Here is a 22371-nt window from a genome sequence, read left to right on the forward strand (position 1 = left end):
AGACACGGCCATCGGGTGACCGACAACCGTGTGAGTTCCAAAAATTGCTTCCTTGTAGAATACAAACGGCGCACAAACACCCTTTCGGGCCGCAAACGTCGTGATTAAGGAGTTAAGATGGCCGCCAACTCGCTGCGTTGGAGTCGTTGCTGCGTAGCGTGTCGAAATGCTTCCTCCAACTGATGAATGTCTTTAGTATGCCTTGCACACAAACACGCAGCACGTCCTCGTCACCAGTGTTGACTTTGCATCAGCGCCCCAGGCAGCCCCACACATCCGCACGCTTACCGTACAGTGAGACACAGACACATCTTGTCAGTATGGGGTCCCAGCGGCAACTGCCGTCACGGGTCCTCGTTTATTTTTAAACCGCATGCGCGAGCCAAAACGAGGCTTGCGCATGCGCACAACAAATGCGTACTACACAATAACAATAACAACGTGAATGTCAGATCACAATCTAGCTGAAATACTGAATGTGACCCTATCTCATTACAAGTTTGGCAATATGATGTAAAGTGGCAGTGAAATAGCGGTAATTCCATTACTACCACTTTACCACCACCGTTTCCTACACCTTCAAAATACAAGTTTGGAGGTTAAGATAAGGAGACATAAGGCGAACACCTGGAACACTTAACTGGTGGTATCTCCTCCACATTTCAAAATGTAATGCCTGAAAAATGTACCATGTGAAGAATGCCAGACTGCAGTACACCTGCCAAATAACCAAAGGATTCCATTTGACTCCATAGGCGGTGACTGACTCCATCATACCACCGCTGATAATTCAGCAGTAATGCGCTGGATGCGTGGCAGTCACGGTAGCCAAGTTCACAAGCAACACAAGCAGCATTGGCCCTCGCATAGGAGCCTCACCCGAACAGCGGCGGCCTTGTCATATCAGCAGCCGCAGGGCTTGCGGACAGGGGGACTGGCATATTAAGTAGCAGGCCTGGGAGATATGCTGCTTGCAGGTGGCCTGTATGCAAGCACGCAGTCCCTAGCACATACAGCAGCAGCACTATGATATGAGCATGCCAGTGGCACATGTACAGTGGAAGCCTTGTCATAAGCTCCCCCTCTCCACTCCTGGACACCTCTGGAACTGTAGCAGGAGCCGTGGCACCTGAGCAAAGGCAAAAACCGGATACATGAACAGATGCAGGCCAAAGCCTGTCCAACTGCACATCCCTGGTATGTGATAAAACCCATATACATGAACAGAAGCCCTTGCACAATGCAGGGTATCTATTGCACAATTATATACACCCCAATGTACATGATCTAACACCCTTGGGGATTCAGCAAACCTATGATGCAAGTTAACTACCCCCTTGGAAATGAACACATGACCAGCATATACCCCCGCTTAGTGATCAGCCCCTGACTCATTGGCTCGTCCTGAGTGCAATCAGTAACAATAACAAAGTAAAAAGCCTTTTTAACATAATTATCTACCCTGGCAAGTTATATAAGGGTGTCAAATTCTGACAAGGGGGCAACACCCATTGGTCACTGTGTGGTTCAATATGCCAATGCTTAGGGTGGAATATGCCAAGCTAGCTCCATAAAAGTGTTAGCAGGTTTCAGGTTTCTTATGACTGTGCCATCATTTATAAAGCCAGCTCATTAGAATATTTGCGTAGAACTCAAGGGTAGAAATATCACACACACTTGAAATAGGTGAACAAGTAAGACAAGGCATGAGGGGTAAGGATGGAGTTTGAGTTTCTGATAGGGTACAACATGCCTCCAGTGTGAGGTCAGCACAATCAGAGCATAGTGCTGGTCACACAATCGCCAATCCGTAATGCACATGTGCACAAGCACATATCCATGTGAGCAGATTCTATCACTCACAGGGGAATACTGAAATGAGATCACGCTGGGCCCGTGCGCAGAACAGTATGAGGATCCTGTGACTATCTCAACAGGAATTAATGTGAAAAAAATCGTCAATATATCTCAGCTTGCCTTTATATTTCACTCAACATAGACCGCAGTCCACTGAAAAATTCCAAAGTAGCATTTGCCTCGCTAAATTGTAAGTGTGGAGGTGAACAAAAAAAGAAAACAGCGTGCTGTGGGGCCAGAGGGGCACTAGTTTCTCCTCCAAGGGAGAGGGGGAAGGTTAATACTACCTCCTCCATCTTCCAACCCCTCATGTACTCAAAAGAAAAGGAATAATGGCAAAAAATCATGGGCAGACACATGCCTGATAGTACCTGTGATGGCCCGGGCACATGCCACTCTCATGTAAGTATTCTAATCTCATATATTTGTATACATGTCCATTGTTCATTTCTGATGCTGTTTAACACCGTTAGGTTTGCATAGCCCCCCTCAGCACTTCAGTCTTCTCACAGATGTTCCAAGAAATAGTGAGTTGTTAAAACATGGTTCACTGGCTGAGACACAACATATTGATACTTTTACGAATGCCATCCCTAATGCTGGCATCAATGTATCTGCAGTGCGCCCAAACGAAATGTATGCCACCAATGGCAGAGTTGCAGGGGCACCTGATTGCCCATAATTATGGCAAAAATACAATTACTTAATAATTTGTACTTAGATATCCAAACCTACACCACAGTCTCATGTGCTGCAACTGTTCTTTAAACTACCTGAACCTATGGGCACATGGCACAGTTGTTCCCCATTTATATCATGGTAAAAGGAAATGATGCTACCATGGCAAGACATAAACCGGCGCTCCAAGTACATCTGCCATCTATTAGTACTTGATTTCTTCGCTCCTGTGGAAACACAGTTTCGTCGGTCTAAGCTATCTGCGCCCTGGTTCACTGCTAGTTTGCATACCTGCAAACAAGTTTGTCGCCACCTTGAACATGGGTGGCATGCAAATTATGACGAGGAGGCTCAAATAGTCTATCAGCAAGCAGTGATACACTATCATGAAATGATCGGTGATGCAAAATCAAGGTTCTATGCCAACCGTATTACTGATGCAGCATACCCTAGGCAGGAACTTTTGAAAATTGCTAAAAAACATTCCTCTTTTCCTCCAGTGAAAAACAATATCTCTGGCTCACAGATGAAATGTGATGCTATTAATACTTTCTTTACTGAGAAAATTGGCTTGATTCACCAAGCTACTGAGGCTGGCCAGAGCACAGGGTTCCCTATCACCCTTGCCAACCTAGAAAAAACAGAAGTCTTTGTGTTTGGTTCCCAGACGTCAAAAAAACACCAGGTGCTCTGAGTTCGGCCCAGAATCTCTATGCCCATATACGATAGCAGTGCTCTGTAATAGCGTTAGGCTCCTCCCTACTGGCTCTCGCGAAGCCCAGATATCGGCGGTCTGTAACACAGGTTTTGTTATATTAAAAGTCTTCAGAAAGATCCTTCTTCTCTTACCTGCTGACTTTCGTTCAAAGGTAGTCACCTCAGTGATCATGGGATTACTGGATTATTGCAATGGGGGTCTACCTGGGACAGCCATTGCATCAGATACAGCGGCTGCAAGTGCCCAAGAATTCTGCAAGCCTGTTGAGACAGCTTCACTGGCTTCCTGTGAAAGACAGAGTTGAGTTCAAGACCTTATGTATTACACGCCAGGCTCTTCACAACATTGGGGCAGCCTACTTGAAGACTACACTGGAGCGTTATCAGCCCACTAGATGCCTTCGCTCATCCTCCCAAGCACTACTAAAGGTTTAGCGCAACCAGAGAGCTGGGTTGGGTGGCCGTTCTTTTTCAGTTCTTGCCCCGACCTTGTGCAACAAGCTGCCGGCTCTGCTCTGTGACATCAGAGATTATCTTCAGTTCCATAAAGGGTTGAAGATTCATCAGTTTTAACGCACCTCATGTAGGGATGTAACGGTACTACGGTATACCGTTAAAGATACCGTGAACCACTTAATTGAACAATAACAACCGTCCCATTGTTTATACCGGTATACCATTAAGTGTGCTTTTCAATCTGATTTTGGTTGTGCCGTCTGCCAAGTAGTTTCAGTTGGAGGAGTTTTTAATGCCATTCCATAAACCACAAGTGCCTGACAGAAAATCAATATGTTAGCAATAGGAAGAATACATACAGTGCCAAGAAGGAAGAGAGTTTACTTTGGGTTGGCGGCTTTGGGGTATATATATTTATAATGGATAATGTTTTCTAAACATACGACAATGGGGGATTTCCCTGGTTCGATCAATGAATTTACATATAATAAGTCACACTGTGAAATTTACTCATCTCTGTGGGTATTCCCTGCTGCCATACCAAAGGGTAACATGTCCGTGATTACTGAACACCTTTTGGCCCGCAAGTAAACTAAAGGCTGTAACGTAAAGAGAGTGCGTGTGCGTGTGCGTGTGTGTGTGTGTATGCGCACAAGCGTATACTACCATCAGACTCCATTGATCTGTGGCATGCAGGTTATCAAGATGGCAACATGTTCATCTTCACCAGTAGCCAGTGGGGGAGCTAAAAGCCTAAATGACCACTTAAGAAAAGCTATTTAGTTTGCTTTGCCAGTCGCAGCAGGGCTCTCTTCCGCCCCTCCTCCTCTCCACACGTGTGTTTGTGTTTGGTGGAAGCAAGGGGTGGCATTTCAGTGGAAAGTATGTTGAAAAGCCCAATTCAGGCCCTGGGTGCCTGGTTTTGTTTGTGATGATAAATCTGACAATTTATGACCTTTTAGAAAATATTTGTTAAGATTAGTTAACTCCACCTGCTGTACCGCGATAACCATGATATACTGTCATTTGGCAAGGAGGTTATTGTACTGTCATAAAACTAATACCGTGACACCCCTAAGATGTTGTAGCACACTTGGATTGTCCTTCCTTCTAGGCGCCTACATGCCTTTGGGCCTTAATCCGCACTCTGTAATTATGGTACATTACATCCTAGAGTTCCTAACTCCGTCTTCCTGTTTAGGATGCTGCTGTAAGCTAGGTCTCTCCCCTAATGGTGGCTTCCAGATCTGAGATGAGGTTTGATGCTGGTTTACTGGCTCCTGGATTTCCTAGCCTACCTCATTTCCCTCTTTTTGCATATTTAATACTGGTTCCTAAATCTGCATGCAGGGAGATGTGCACGCATGGGGCTGCTGAATCAGCGCGATCACTGTTCCTTGATTCTCTCAAAGAGGCCCACCTACTTATCCCATTGTTTCCAATGGAGCACAGAAGAGGGTTGAAATTACACTCATATTAAATGGGTGCTGACCATATCGCTTGGGAAGCCCTTAAAGGGCCAGTGCCAAGCCCAAGGTCCCTGTGAGCCCTATGGTGGTTCTCTAAGTCAGCGGCTTCGGTAGTGATCATAGTCAAAAAGGATAGACATGAAATCTTCTTCTGTTGATCCAAAGAGATTATAGGAGTTGTGGTGCCCATGTAATTGCCCACTACTATGTATGCAGGCTGCAGTGCAATACCCCAGTGCAGCTCCCATACATCTTCTCTAGGGTCTTGGGTGTAGGGTGTCTAAAGCCCTATTGACAGACCTCATCATCAAGCTGGGGTCTTCACCACAGTACGTTGGACACAATGTCTTCTGTGAGTAACAACAGGATGTATAGTTCAGCATTAGGTTAGCATGCTATATAATAAAACATGGAATGCACGATTGCAGTTTCACGTTCATGGTTTAGTTGCATGCATATTGGCCAGTTTGTAAGAAGAGAGAACTAACATTCTCTTTAAGGTCCATTTTACTTTTTTAATATTCTTGATGGCAACTGCAAATGTATTTTTTCATAGAAAACGTTTAACGTCTGTTACTGATTTGCATTCTAAACTTTAAAGTTAAGTAGACCCTCATAAAGAGTCACTTCAATAATCCACAAAGGTGAAAAGTTGATGTGTTGTCTGTAAGGGACACTAATAATACTTCAGAATTGGGCAGAATCATAAAGTAGCAACATGAAATAGGTCTATATTAGACAAGTGCGGATTTGTAAAAGTATGGTGGTCATTAAGGTTTGTGGCTTGAAGATATTCCACTGCAGTTGTCTGCAACCTGTGACTTTCCAGATGTTTAGGACTACGACTGCCATACGCCCTATGCTGGCTAGGGGTGATGCAAGTTGTAGCCCAAAACACCTGACCTGCCAAAGTTTACAGACTACAGCTCTATTAGCTATCTGAAGCGGAGAGACTTTCGTTGACACGGAAATCATACAAAATAATTCAATACGTCTAGTTTAAGTCAAACATTCACAAAGTGACATACTATATTAAATATATAAAAAAATCCACATCAGATCACAAGAATACACTGTGAACACCAATCAAAACCACAGCCGCATCGAAACATCTAAACAATAGTAAAAATAGTTTATAAGAGTTTTGAAGTGTGTGGTACTGAGTGTTACCCATGTGGCCTGCGTTCATTGCTATGCTTCAGCAGTCCGAGGAAAGGCCGAGGAAAGTCTCTCAGCTCTTTTCAATTACTATGCGCGCTGCAAGGTTACCGAGGACGACTGCCTTTAAAACTTGGCTCCATAGCGGAGCGTACTGCTGAGTGTTCCCTCTCGGTGATCGCTCTCGGGCCGCGGGTGACTGTTGGAGCCCTTTTCGCAACGTACGTGTGCCTTTTCCCCCAAAGCAAAGGCTGTATACCTTCGTTCCATCCTGCAGATGGTAAGCAGATAATCTACTAGCTCATGTTCTTTGCAGGTTAATTAGTTTGATTACTCTTTAAGTTGTGCTCGACCTAGTGCTAATCAAGCAGTGTGCCCTAGACTCTTGGAACTACATCTACTCAGGCGCTAGCCGCTGTGTTTTTGAGCCATATGCATGTATAGTTCAAGATTTCAACGGCGCGCCGGGGCACTGCTAGAGTTACTGCCATTGTGATGAGAACGGTATTTTTTGGCTGGTGAAAGTGACTGTGGGTACAGTCTTTTGAACCGCCCAGTCCTAGCTTACGGTTTGCTCCCGGTAGCTTTCGCTTTGTGAGCCTTCTCTCTTGTACTCCTTTTCCTTACCTCTCATTGCTTCTGTGGGACTATGCTGGGTGCAATCATGCCTGGTAAAGCACAGAGCCGTAACAAGGCAGCGGCTACCCGCACCAAAAAACCCTAATGTGCTTTGCTCTGGGCCATCAGACCGAAACATGTATACCCCCATCGGAACCTCATGGAGGAGAGCTCAAGGGGGCCACTACCAAGGGATTACAGCCGTCCCAAAAAGGTCCTCCGGATGCCGGTTTTCCCATCATGTCTCCCGCTGTGGGGCGGCCTTGGACACTGCGGAAGTTCCTAATAAGGCTGAGAACAGCTAACACTTGTTGGACTTGGACAACGATTCTCTGCTTCAACTCTGCTACGCGTTACAAGACAACACCCCTGTGGCCGTGGATATGGAAGAACCTAGCTGTGCGGGCAGTATGGGAAGGCAGGCCCCGGTAAGTGTCGAACTCAGCCAGGGCACCAATCTGGTGCGGGAAGACGCAGCAGTAGCCCGCTCTGTAGAGTGGAACTTTTCAGTGCAAGGTTCATCAGCATCTCTGGCTTCGCCCATCCACTCATCTGCATACCAGTAGGCTACATGTACATACATCAAACAACCAACATCTATCTGCGAGCCCCAACTTACTATATGAATCAACATCAGCTCTTTCTGGCCCAGTTCAGGAACAGTATAGCACCCACAACACCACTAGGAATGCACAGAGTTATGGAGTATTACATTTCGTGGTAAAGATACTCTTGAAACTCTGTGGCTCGATGCACGAGGATCTGAAAGCATAGGGGCCGACAATAACAGAATTGTACAAACTTCTAACCCAGCAAAAATCTATAGAAGCCTTGCCCATCATAGATCTTCGTGACGAAGCAACCCAAAACTCTGAACCACAAATACCTAAAACCCTTCCCCGCAAGCTCACTGCCCCTGATGTTGATCCTAAGAAATCATAGAATGCACCTTCCGAAAGCGGCAATCTTGAGGTGAACTCACCAACGTTCTACTCCTCCAGGAAGCAGCTGAGATTGGCAAAAAGACAGCACTTAAAGGCCTCTAAACAGCCTAAACTCAAACTACCTCCACTGATGGAGAATTCACTGGCAGAAGTACAACCATTAAATTCCACCTTGCGCCCAGGTATCAATAATGTCTCATAAAAGCAGTGGAAAAAAGCAGCTCGGCATAAAAGAAGGTCTGCCCAATCAGTGGGCACTTTAACAAGCTGGCTAATTGCGAAGGCCCCTGATAACGAAACATCTTTGCAAGTAGAGTGAGTCCCCTCAATCACCGGAAATACAGTTTCATTGCCTAATTTAGACAATAACATTGAGGAAGCCATAGCAACGCAATCTGACCCACTAGTTCATGGTCAAGAAGTCAATGCCAGAAAAGTTCCCACGATCACTCTTGATGAGAAAAAGCTTACCATAACATCAACAACCACCTCTAAAATCTGCCACGAATTAAATTGATCATCTCTTATGGCATTCTTTGGTAAGGTTCCATCTCTTCGCATTCTGAATTCCATAGATTTTGACTTTATTGAATCATTGCGTAACCAGTGGGGGAAAAACAACAAAGATCAATTGCTGTTTGCCTGAAACAGCATCGCTTACACCAGTCCTCTCTTGTCCATCTGGGCTACTTATTGGATGTTGCGTCTTTGGTTGAAACAATCCCTGTTTGCTGCACTGAGTGCAACTGCCCCCGGGCAGTCACACCTATTACTCCCCAACACAAGTCTCCATCTCCACCCACCAAGTTCAGTGATTATCAAGGATGGGAATGGCTAATGAGAATTTATTTCCCTAAAAAAGGTCAACTAAGTGAAACAATGTTAAGCTGGAACACCAGGGGGTTCAACCATTGGCTCCATCGTGGTGGGTCCCAAGATTTGCTCATGTCCTGTGAAATGTTCATCCTTCAAGAGACCTGGGTTACTTATGAGTTGGAGTTTGATGGTTATTCCATTTATCAAATTCAGGCCTCCAAGGGAAATTGTGGTCGACCCTCAGGGGGATTATTGACTGGTGTTAAAAGAAATGTGACTTTAGAATTATTCTCCAAGGCCAACTGGGAGATAACATTCCAGCTATTGAAATATCCCCTCCCCCAGAGGGTTGCAGGGTTTTAAAGAAAATACTAATAGTTAACATCTTTGACCCCCCCTGGAATTTGTTTCACAGAGTCCATATTTGATAATCTGGACTTCATCCTCTCATTATGGCTTGAAAATGTCGATGGTAACGCAGTGATCCTCTCTGGGGACTGGAACGCCAAATGTGCAGACAAGGATGAGTGTGGGTTATATAGTAATGGTCATGATCGCTCTGTAATGTCAATGGGTGGCTCCAGTGATAAAGGAAGACTGAAGGTGGACTATTTAAAATAATTGAATTGCACTATATTAAATGGCCGCAACACTGGGCATCAACCAGGTATGGTGTCCTGGTTGGTGGGTAAAAAAGTAGCAAAACTAGATCACATGACTGTGAGTGAGTGCTTACTGGCGTAGATGTCTCACCTTAAAGTCTCCCTTAATGACTACAGCGACCACACTTACGTGTTGCTGACAATAGACTTGAACAAGTTGCATGAGGGGAAGAGGTTCTGTAGAGAGGTGAAACCTAACCATGCAGGGAATAGAACTCGATGGACTCAGAAAAACATTGGTGAGTATCAAGCTACAGAGTAAAAATCCAGAGGAAATTGAAGTTTGGATCCAACAGTTAACCTGCTCAGTCTTTAAGAACAAGACTATATCGAGTATAACGTGGAAAGCAGGGGACAGTAAAGGTTTTAATATTAATATTCGGGACCAAAAACGTAAAATGCGCTGAGCAATTAGAGCTGTTAGGGCGTTTGGTCCTGGCTCAGCTACTATTCTTAAAGCTGCCTACAATGAACAATGGGTCGCGCATATTGCTGCCAAATTCCATAAGGCTCAACCCCATGTACCCACGTTGATGTACCCCTATGAGGCTTGGCCCTTACTGCTGAGCCACAGGATTTTGATTAATGCTTATAATGAAACTCAAGACTTCTAAAGCACCAGGGCCGAATGGTCTGGCAAATGGTTCCATGTGTTAATCTCCCCGTAAAAATATTGTGATAAATAAATATCGCCATATTTCTACAGCAATATTGACCCATGGACCCCGCATTATTTCAAAATGTGCAGGGGACACCCTCGCAACCTCCGCTCCCACAAATGATCCCCCCAAAAAATATTGCCTATGGCGAGACAAACGGCCATATGTACGGCAATATTTTTGATGGGGATAGTATGTATGGATGGATACCTGGCAAATATAGTGCTAAAAAACGATTCTTGAAACTGGTCCCAGGTTTTGATAACCGTTTTTTCCTGAGTGTGTAGATCATGCATGTTAGGGAGAATTCTCCATATGTGCTAATTTCTCTTACCTTTTGAGACCCCCAGAAACTTTGCTGGATTTATGGGATTAAATGTTTTACCTGGGAAGAGTCTGAGCCTTTTTTCCCACTCTTCCATGTATTGTGTGTGTGTTTTACTTTTGTGTTCTTTGGTTATGGAGTGTTAAACAACTTCAGTGGCATCATCTTTTTCTGTGTGTCACACAGCACCTTCAGTGACACAGGGGTGTCTTTTCAGACTCCCCAAAGGTTTAAATACCTTCCCTGATAATGACTACTGTCTCTCAGGACATGCAAAGTTAAATTGACTTAACTAGTCTCTTTAAATTTTCTGACCCAGAACACCCTATCTTACTATATAGTGCTGGAGGGGTTACTTAGCTTTCCCTGAGTCCAAACACTCACGTAACAGTAAAATGTTACCTTTTCCTATTTTAAATGGCTGGTGGCAGTGGTTTAGATCAACTACCGTGATTTTTCGCGAGCGCTAACAACGGGAGCCCAAAATCAAGGGTAGCCATGTTTTTCAATATGACGCCCTGACAAATCTGTTTAAACTAAACTTTTTTCGCCATTTCTTTTCGGAAAAGTCATTCTTGTTTTTAACCAGGTTTGGTCCCTTTGTTCGTGCCCTTTGGCGGGCTTCTGTGCTGAAGCCCTCCTATGGTGCCAGAGTGTCTGGGGTGGACAGGATGTGAGGGAGGTGCCCAAATCTCCCTGTGCTTAGTCTCCTAGGAGACCTGAATGCACTCTGGTGTGATTGGCTGTCTGACTTTCTGGCAAGAACAGCCACCCAGCTAGGTGAGTAACAGCCAGGCTGAATGAATGGGGGAAAACTGTTTAAAAGCAGGTATCTGGGACTTGGAAAGCAGAGTCGACCACTGGAATGAAAGAACCAAAGAGGAGAGGAAGGAAGAGGACTGCTGCAACTCCTGGACAACCGGTGAAACCTGCTGCAGGTCCGAATTGCCTGAAACTTCGATGACAGAGAAGCCCTTTAAGGTTAACTTCTTTGCTTGAGTTTGGTGGGAACAACCATCTGCAAGCCACCTGGACACCGTCCTATTCTGGTCGGATTTTTATCAGAGTGCTGTTGAAAACCGGATAGCCAGAGGGAAGGAAACCAGGGGGACTTTAAGGCACTCCAACCTTAAAACCAACGTCTTGCTACAGCTTTTGGCCCCTTCCCTGGGCAGTGCAGGAACCTCCCAATGTCCTCCTTCTTGTCCCCATGACTGAAGCAGAGGAACAGCGAGATTTGCACGAACTGCCAGGAACAACTGCTTCAGCTACAGCTTTCTCCATTTAAAAAGGTACTGTGCAAACGCGGTCCAGAAACCTTTTCAGCCATCGAGAAAGTGCATGAAACTTTCCTCAACTACGAAAGCTTGTTCTTCCCTAAACATTCATCAAACTTTTTGTCTAGCCAAATTCTTCTAATCTCTGTGGCAAAGACTTAACCGTTATATACCAGAACTGTGCTCTTCTATAGAAACGACTCTGAACCTTTGACTTTGGCCCTGGCCTGTTGAGAAGAATTGCTGGTTGTATTTAACTGAAACCCTTTGCCCTGCCTATAAATGTATTTGGGCTGGCTATTCTTATAACCTTATCTTTTCCCCCCTTTTCTAAGTATCTGAAGTACCATTTTTCTCCCACTTCATTTTTTAGCTAAACTTGTTCAGTTACTTACCGGTTGGATTTTTGTGGTGTATTAGGGTGTGATATTGAGCTGCTTATGCTAGTGTAATGCTTTATAAATGATTGAGTACATAAATGTATATTCTTTTACCAAGAAACCTTGAGTAAGTGTCTGTTTGTATCATTGTATTATTTGTCCTTTGTGTAACATTGCTCACTTAAACTCTTGAGAGAGGTCTGGCTGCTCAGCCATCGCTACCACTTTACTGTTTAGTACAGGCTTGTACCAAAGGTGAAATTGTGCTTACACTTGTAGTCCTAATTGCCTATAGTGTTTCAAAAGGGTACTGAGGGGTGATTCTTCCTAACAATTCACTATACCGTCTTCATGGCAACGATCAGTACTCATTCCGGTGTATAAAAGGGGGGTCCAGACAAACACTGCTAATTACAGACTTCTTTCCATGCTAGACATCACAATATTTTTTTTTTGTTGCATCATTGGTACTAAAGGAACTAGAATCCAGGGCAACCACCAATAAGATCCTTCCTTTTTTTGCTCAGAAAGGGTTTTGACCCAGTTCTAGCACTACTCATAACATCAGAGTGCTAGATCATTTGATTCACACTACACGGCTTAGAAGGGATGTCACTCTTTACATTGCTTTTGTTTATTTTAGAAGTGCTTTTCACAAGGTCATCTGAGACACCTTATGGGCAAAGCTTAGAGATCTGAACTGTCCAACCTGGCTATCACACATTCTGTCTCTCCTACACAGCAATAATCTAGCTAGCATAAGATTGAATAATGAAGGGGAGGTTTCAGAGCACATCCTCATAAACCTGGGTATTAAGCAGGGGTGTGTTGCTGCCCCCATGCTGTGCAATTTATATATTGCTGATCTTTAAACCCACCTGCTTGTAAAATCAAATTGCCCTCCAAAGATAGGCGATACACCCATGGTACGCATGCTATATGCTGACGACCTGGTTCTATTCGATCGGACCTTCTCTGGTATTAAGGGCATGCTCAATGAGCTGGCTACCTATGCTTTCCAGCTGGGTTTGACCATTAATATGGAAAAAACAATAATAATTTTGATCACTGGGAACAAGCTTAGTAGGACTAGGATAGATACTTTAATTAGTTCCATAGACTTTTCCTTATCCTACTCCTACTTAGGCTTGGAGTTTGACGCTCTGGCAGATTATGGGCAGATAACAGCCCATAAAAAGGGCCGAGCCAAGCTTCTCACTCTCCAAGCATGTAAGTTTTCCAGAGGACAGGCAGGTTATTGAATGACCATGATTATTAAGCTTTGCCAGCAATGCTTTGCCCCATCAATCCTGTATTGCCTCGATGCCCTAGCTATTCAAGATCTTACTTGGTTGAATAGGCTTGAAGGACATTATTGGCGTGCAGCATTAGGACTGAGACTCTCATGCCCTATAGAATATCTTCACCTCAAATTGGGATTAACATCACTGAGGGGCATGGCTCTGTGCATCAGGGGATGTTCTTATTTAAAATCTTGTGCTGACCCAATGTGTGAAATTCTTGCAGTACTTCGACAAAACCATGATTCTGAGAGGGTTTTGCGACCCCTTAATTTTAAGTCACTGAATGAAATGTTCTTCTCAGAGATTGCTTGGTTTTACGCACACATTAGAGATTGATTTTATGTGCATCTTAAACAATCTTTTGAGCACAAAATTAACAAATGGTACTTGTGCGGGAACTACACTCATCCTTTAAAGTTAAAGGGTTATGAGGCAGTTTCAAAGGTAATACATCGATACAGGAAACCTCAGCCTTACCTACTTTTTTGTCGTGCACCAGATGTAAGACAGTTCCTATTGAGACTTCTTATAAACAACCACCCTGTAATGGCGGTGCTGGGCCCTCGCCTAAAGGTGACACTTGAAGTTGTGTTTGTGGCATTGTAGGAAAATTGGAGTCTGTCAGACATGCACTCACACAGTGGGCCTCATTACACGGTATGCGGTAAGGGTTTACCGGTACCGGTAAGGGTACCGGTACTGGTGTACCCTTACCGCCTTACTACAAGGCCCCTTTGCCGGGCCCGACCTCAACGGCTGTTTTTACCAGCCGTTAAGGAACGGGCCCGCAAACGGACCTTGGTGCTAATTACAGTACCGCAATTTGCGGTACCGTATTTTCCTCCTTCCCCATTCCCATTGAGCCCTATGGGGGCAAAAATGGGAATGGGGAAGTGCCTTGGTGAATGGGGAATTAACATACCCTCTCACCTTGGAGTAGGGCGGCAATTCCACCATCCACCAAGGCAGACACAGTAAAATACCGGCGACAACCATGGCGCCAATAGCGCCATGGTTACCGCATACCGTGTAATAAGGTCGAGTGTGTTAACGTGGGGCCTTTATACATGCACATGCTGGGCCGATTTATCAACAATTATGAGGAAATTACTGCAGACTCTTTCTGGGCTTATTGCATGAACTCTGACACACTCTCTATATATTGTATAGGTAATTAGACTTTTTTGGGAGACTAGTCTGTCAGGCAACACTTGAGTTTGTGAGTCTTGGTAGTTTTAAGTTTTTGTTGTTGATCTTGTTATTCTGTTGCGTCTTATCTGAGTTAGGTGGTGAAAAGTCTACGGAACCACCTTGAAAATAGTAACTTCTACACCAACTCAGATTACAAGAAATGCGCCAGACTGAATCATGACATTTTCTAAAATTTTTATATTTTGGCACTAATGATGACACATGTTTCGGCTATTGAAAGCCTTTCTCAAATCAGGGCTGTTAGTGCTTTGCAACGTTATGAAATTACCAATCCTTGTTGTGTTTTCTAATCATTTAAAGGGGTCCAATCCCTCTGCATTAAGCCCTCCGGCGTCCCTCATTTTGGTGCTCCTCTCTATATAACTTGCCTTATTCAGAGTGTGGCAGCACATGAAATCTTGGTTCCATGTCATTTCATCGTGGAAAATGACGTTGTACCAAAAACTTTGCTTTCTGACTAAGGTTGTAACTCTGCCGAGCTGCAGAAATGAACTGAATTTACCTATATGTCACACATTTTATTTTATTATATTTTATCTAATTATTTGTGATGTTTTATTGTATGTTTATCTGTCTGTTTAGGTAATCATCATCATTGATTTTGCATATGAAATTTGTATGTGTATTATTATTATTATTTTTTGCTTTTATCAATTTTATGATTTTGCAAAGTGATATATTTGTATTTTACATTCTGATGAAATTTGTGAACAAGTATTGTATTGAATTTTACACATTTAGGTTTGTGTAAAGTTCAAATTGTTAACTATATCACAATAAACATATTATTAACAAAAGAGCTTTTTAATGCCCATGTGGCAGAAGATTGATGCAAGTTCATTGTGATATCTATGTACATGAAAACTCTGAAGAAATGTATGCAATCTTAGATACTAATCAGCCTCATTTACATAGATAGCAGAACTCTTCTGTAAAGTGATACTCCCTGAATGTCAAACGTGGACAGAAGAAGGGCTACTGCATATTGTGTGAGGTGGCTTCCAATGTAGCTTCCTGGCAATAGATCAAACCTGAGTCATTTTAACTTAGAAATATGTTCAGAATAAGAATATACAGGTCTATGTAGCATTTATTGACTTCTCCCCTGCATTTTATTTGGTGAACAAGAAGTCTGCTTGGGAGAATTACAGTAGAACCATATTTGGCAGGCAGCTGCTTCAGTTCAACATGACACTTTATACCATCACCAGCAAAAGTGTCAACTTGAATCATGCTGGGAAATTGAGTATCCCCTTCGCTGCTACTGGAGGAGTCATGAATTCATGCTTGCTAGCCACCTCACTGTTCTCCCTTAGTATTAATGATGTTGATGAGGCCTGTGGGAGGCATTCTACAATGTCTCGAGCATAGGGGGCTTTACGATGTCAATGTTCCTATATTCCAGATGATTTGGTTCTAGGTCTATTTCCCATACATTGGAGGCCTATCCTACACAGGACCTCTTATTAGACTGCATTTCAGCTGCTTCTAATGAGTTGGATTGCGCATCCAAAGGTGGGTTTCCACTCCCAAGCACTTCCAACTATTTCCAAGCCCTATTTCCCTACTGTGTCTTGTGCTTCTTGTTCCCTCACCCCAAACCCCACCCCACCCAAGCACTCTATGGTAAGCAACCCCTTGCCCTCCAGGATGTTCATCCTTCCAAAGTCCCTCCAACCCACCCAGCCCCATGATCCTTTTACCTGCAGCGGCATCTTGACTTCCATATACTGTGCCTGCTGAGAGCTCTGGGCCCTGGCGGTGCCACTCTTGGATTTAGATCCTCACTAGGCTGATTGTTGCTGGTGGCTTCTTCTCAGGAAACGTTGACTTAATACCAAGCATGAATGATTCAGTACTCATTGTCTTCAAGAGATACTGCACCACAAATCAGTTGAAAAATAATATAAACATTTCCAAAATATGATATTGAGAGCCATTAAAAGTAAAATGTCCTTTTGTAAAAGAATATTTTTCATGAATACCGCCTGATAGAAAACATTGGCCTAAGCACATTTGCATCAAACTTGTTAGGGAGAATTCTCATCTATGGCTAATTTCCCTCACCTAGTGAGTCTCCCAGCAACTTTGCTGGACTTCTGGAGTTTATTTTTTTTTTACACTTGGTAAGAGTGAGAGCTTTTCCCCCACTCTTACCTGTGTTTTGCTATGTGTTTCCATCTGTTTTTTTGATTGTGGACTCGGAAGTACACCACTTCAGTAGCCCCCTTCTTGTTGTGTGTCACACAGCACCTTCAGTGCCATGGCACAGGGTTGTCTTTGAGACTTCCCTCGACTCCATTTCTGAGGCGCCTACCGTCCCCCAGAAAATGGTAAAGTTACCATTAACTTTACTTAGTCAATCTACCACAGATTCAGTACATCCGTTCTTCCATGGAGTACTGGAAAGGGTTAAGTCATATTCCTTTTTATCTGTACCTCCTAGAGCATTGGCTCTCTCTTTTAACATTTAGACTTGGCTGGTGGCAGTGGTATCTACCCTAACATTTCTACCGTGATTATATTAAACGTGGTACTCTTCTTGGCTATTATATTAGCCTCGAACATAAACACGCTTGACCAAATCGTCTTTCTTTCTTTTGGCTCTGGTTGGGTTTATTCGCCATTTCTTTTTGTTAAAGTCCTTCTTGTGTTTTACTTTGCGCGGCAAACTAGGGTTGACTTCTTTGTTCACTGTCTTTTGGCGGGCTACTGCTCAGAAGCCCTCCTCAAGGCACCTGGGTGTCTAGGTGGGCTGAATGTGAGGTAGGGGTGTAGTCACCCCTGCACAAGGTATCCTAGGAAACCCAAATCACACTTTGTCATGATTGGCCAGGGTAGTTGTCCGGGCTGGACAACCCCCCTGCTGGGTGATTGACAGCCATGCTGTGTGAATGGGTTTTTTCGCCTAAAAAGCAGGTATCTTGGGCTAGAGGTCAGAGAGTCGCCACTGGAAGCACAAGAACCGAAGAGAAGCGGAGAGAACGACGGCTGCTGCAATTACCCTATCCCGGTGAAGCCCTGCTGCAGTCCTGAGCTATCTTCCATTCAATGACTTAGAGAATATCCAGTCCGTATTTTTCTTCACTTGAGCTTGGTGGGGATAAACAGCTCATCGTCTACAGCCAGAGGATCCTCTTCCTTGCTCGAAATTTAGTGGTGCTTTAGTGGTCTGGATAGCCACCTGAAGAGCCTCTCCTGTTTTTAAGGAGCACACCTTTTATTCCTCGTCACTGCTGCCAGCTTCATCCCTGTGTGGTGCAGACCCCCTTCAGACGTCCTCCTTCACAATGAAGCTCCAGTAATCGTGGGTCGGCGGGAATCCAACAGGAACAGCTGCCAGGGCACCAGCTGCACCATTGGAGCAAGGTACTGTGTTCTGCATGAGGAAACTGGGTGAATCCCTTTTTCTTAATTTCCAAGGCTTGCCCTTGTCTTCCCTCCTTCTTATAACTTTTGCTTCCGAACATTGACAATATCAAAGTACTTTTGGCTACGTTGAATCGTCAACCATCTGACTGTGTGATCTTCGGCAACAGGCCCCGGTGTCTTTCGACCTTGGCTCCGGCCCTTTGACTTTTGAACTCCTGTCTCTGAGTGTTTCTTGATTCTGCCTGCCTAACCAAAATATTGCCTGTGATTTTTGCCTCCAACTCCCTCTGGGTATCTCAGGTGCTAAGTGTGTTTTTGCCCCGGTAGCATTTCATGTCACGGATATGCGTTTATTTAGTAGACCGAACTGTCAAAAAGTGATCGCAATTGTATTCGTGGTAACATGTTTTGTTCATAACACTGGTGCATTCAAACACAGGGTACTTACCTTGAGACTTACTGTACAAAGTGAATTGGTTAGTTGTAGTATATTTAAAGTGTGGTTTTTTTTGAAGTTTAATAGAAGTGTTGTGTTTATAACGAATGGTTTAAAAATGAATGTACCTACATTTTTCTACCTGAAACCTTGAATCAGTGTTTGTTTGAGTCACAGCAATTGTGGTCCCTTTGTGTAATCTCTGCTACTGCTCATATACTCCTGAAATAAGCCTGGCTGCTCCGCCACTGCTACCACTCTGACATAGTAGTACAGGCTTTTACAAAAGGTAAAACTTGTATTGCCACCTGTTGTCCTAATTGTGTGTAGTGGTCCCTAAGGGCACTGCACAGGATTCTGCCTAACACTGGTGTACAGCGGTGAGGATTTGGAAGTAGGGTGATTACACTTAGAGTGCCGCTATTGCTTGGGTTCAACTAACCACAAGGCTAACACCACTAATTCCATTTAACTAAGAAATCATGTCAAATATTGAAAGCTACACTGAAGAGAGTCATTTATTCTATACTGTTGAGGTTATGAGAACCATGTGTAGGGATACGAATATCTCTGGTAAAGGAAAGAAATCTGAACTGGTTGTAAAGTTAATGGGAAAAAGTCTGGAGAGTGGGTCAGAAGGATTTACCACTCCAGCAAATGTGGATTTTGATGTTTCTGATTCTGAGAGTGTTCATTGTGAAGAAGTAGATGAGTCCTTGCTAGGAAACCCTGCAACTCCCTTGCCTGCTCAGAATGCACAACCTCTGTCCACAGGGACCCCCACAGGTCCTACACTTACTCCTGAGTTTATTGCACTTGAGAAAATGAGACTTGAATTGGAAGTGAAACGTATTGATGCACAAACTGCCATGAAACATCAAGAGTTAAGGCTCAGAGAAATGGATCTGAACCATTAACTAGAAATGAAGAAATTGTCTCCAGAAAATGCTTCTCTCCCAGAGTCCTCTAGGTCTTCCAGCCCTAGGAGACCCCATATGCCAAAGGAAATGATTGGTATGTATGAGACTAAACTTTTTTATTTTGGATTGGTTAGCAATGTTTGAGTACAATCATGGGATTCAAGGTACCTCAGGGAATCAGTTGATTCCTTGGCTTTTATCTAGGCTCCCCTCTGTTGCAAGTGATGCTGTAATGGGGTTGGAGGAGGAGGATAGACAGGATTATGAATGTGTGAAGCTAGCATTAATAGCTAGGTTTGGGAAGACACCTTCCCAGTATCTTAAGAGGTTTAGAACCATCCTAAAGCAAGATGGTACCTCTTGGGCTACCTGGGTGTGTGAATGTTTGAAAAACCTAGATGGTTGGGTTAAGGGTTACAAAGTGAACACTTATGCAGGTTTGAGGAATCTTGTAATGTTGGAGTCTATTTTTGATGTCTGCTCTCCTGAGCTTAGACAGCACTTGGCTGATTCAAAGGAGATAGATCCTAAGAAGCTAGCTAAGGCTGCTGACTTGTGGGTTGCCAGCCGGGCCACTCACAAGGATTCTGGAGCTACTCAGAAGAAGGATGAGGGGAAGCAGCCAAAGAAAGACAACAAAGAGAATTCCAATAATTCCAATCAAAAAGAGGGCCCCAAACATAACCAGGGTAAGCCACAAGGTACACCAAATCAGGCTAGTGTACCACCTGGTTCCACACCAGATGGAGGCTAGGGTAAACCCCCATTCCAGAGAGCATTTGGAAAATACTTTGTTTGTGGGTTGCCTGGCCATGTGAAAGGAGATCCCAAGTGTAAGGGTAAACCTTCAGGGATCAACACTGTCTCCTTAGCCTTCTCCCAGGTGGATGAACTACCTATGACATCCCCCGTATTGAGGCCTGTTTGTCAAAAACGCTAGCCACGACGATTTGATGTCCGATCGAACCCTTTGATTTATTCTAAATCAGGTGAGTCGTACCCCAATTCCTAAGAAATGCTGATATTTGTTGCAAGCAGTATTTCAAACAGTGTATACAGCTTCTAATCCTAGCTTGCTATTTATCCATTAAAAATGACTTAAAAGGACTTGACTAAATAATAGGAGATGCCTCTTTAGGTTTCATTTCTTTTCAATGTCCAATGTGGACATGAATGATGCAGATAAGTTAACAGGTGTGTCGCGTTATCTGTGTTAAATCTAACATCCTTTATTCAGTCATCTGAACATAGAGAATGGGACTAGAATTAGGTAAATGGAAGTGTCATACAAACACAATTGGTGAGAAAAATCTGTTCTAGAATTCCTGCGTGTTTACCTTTCAGGTGGATTATAACAAGTTGCTTAACCTGTCTAATAGGATGGTTACTTTATATTGCTATCAATCCATATGCCATGAGCTTGACTAAGTAATGGAGGATGGGTTGTCAGATTGTCCACTTTAAACAAGAATCCTGCTGCTGAGCTGGTCACCCAGTGTGTAGGGTTATCTAAAGCCATATATATGTATTTATGTATCAACATGTTTTAATGTTTATAGAATTCTCCAGGTGTGGTACTAAGGAAAAACCTATGCTTCCATTATAACCCATTTCTGATTTAGTGGTCAACGTTAATGTCATCATAGTATATTGTTAGAACAGTCTAAGAAACCATCTTGAGTCCCATTTTTCTGTGAATTTAATATCAAACTTCCAACCAATGCTGTAAAATTCCGATGATAATATTTATACATAGTATTCTCCCTTTAGACATAACCATGTATAGATGACAGTTCTTTAATGATGAGTACATTAAACCAATTGTTCATCGATTTCACAAAAAAGCCCCTAATTGTAGGTCCTCGTTCATCCCATAGGTGTTAGACTGACCAATCCAATATAGTTCTCTTTGGTCAAGTTTCTTGCCTAGATTACCTCCCCTTTGTGATTTCCATACTACTTCCAATATGCCCAGTCTGACAGCAGCTATGACAGCAAAGTTACGGCTGTGCAGGGACTACATTTGGGAAATCCACCTGTGTTCTAAAACTACATAATTATGATGAATTCACTTCCGGTGTCAATTAAATCTATAAACCTAAGATGTGCTATGATGGCTGAATGTTCCCATAACTATTAAAGCCACATTTGATTCATAGCATATCCTCAACACCGCTCTGAGTTTAGGCAGATCTGGGAAGCTGTTTGGCTTCCAAGCCCCTACACATCTGCATTTCAGTTCAAGAGAATAGGACAGTAAGCCAGCCTCTTTTGACTCTCAAAAAGGGAAGACTGTGCCCTCTTGCCAAGCCTGGGATCACCCAGCTGAAGACAACAGAGAGCCTGGCATCATAGAGCTAGGCACATGAAAAAAGACTGCCTTACGGTATGGTTTGTACAGCAGAGAACCTTTGAAGTTGCAGGCTGAGTAGGTGGCGGAGATAGGGCAGCCTGTTACTTTGTGTGGCATTTTCCCTCCTTCCTGTCCCCTCCACATCCCGCAGAACATGGAACTTTGGGTAGGACCTCACAAGGCAAGGGGAGCGCTCAAAGATGGCTTGCTTTCCACCAATCCCCTGCATCCCTTTGCCTATAAAAGACAGGGTCTCCCACTTCTTCTTTCATTCATTTTTGGATTATCCAGGATATAAGGAATAATTCATTTCGATCCCTTTGGGGAAAGGCATCAGCTATTGAGAAGAAGTCACATCATCACATAGAATTAAAGTATGTGTATCCAGCTTTATAACTGCTATGTAAGTGGAATTGCTGTTCTGTCCCAGTACCCATGTGTCATTAGTTTTCTTTTGTTTTAGCAACCTTGTGTTGTTTCATTTTGCAAACTTAATTGCTGTGGGTTTTATATATGTTTTAATTTTATTTATTGGTCATTTATAATGCACCTATACACAAGTGTTTTGAGGCACAACAAGCAGGTGGTGGGGCGGCAGGGAACAATAAAGAAATGATCCTACTACGTCTTGTAACAATGAGATTGTGCAAGTCTAGTAACGAGAAGTGAAGGGGAGAGAGGACGGGGTAAAGTGTAGGTCAGGGCAGAAGGGTCCGTGAGAGGGTGGGTGCCAAAGGCAGCCCGGTGGAGTCCAGGGA

The sequence above is a fragment of the Ambystoma mexicanum genome, chromosome 4q, assembly GCF_040938575.1.
Source record: "Ambystoma mexicanum isolate Mex_15411 chromosome 4q, UKY_AmexF1_1, whole genome shotgun sequence".
NCBI lineage: Eukaryota > Metazoa > Chordata > Amphibia > Caudata > Ambystomatidae > Ambystoma > Ambystoma mexicanum.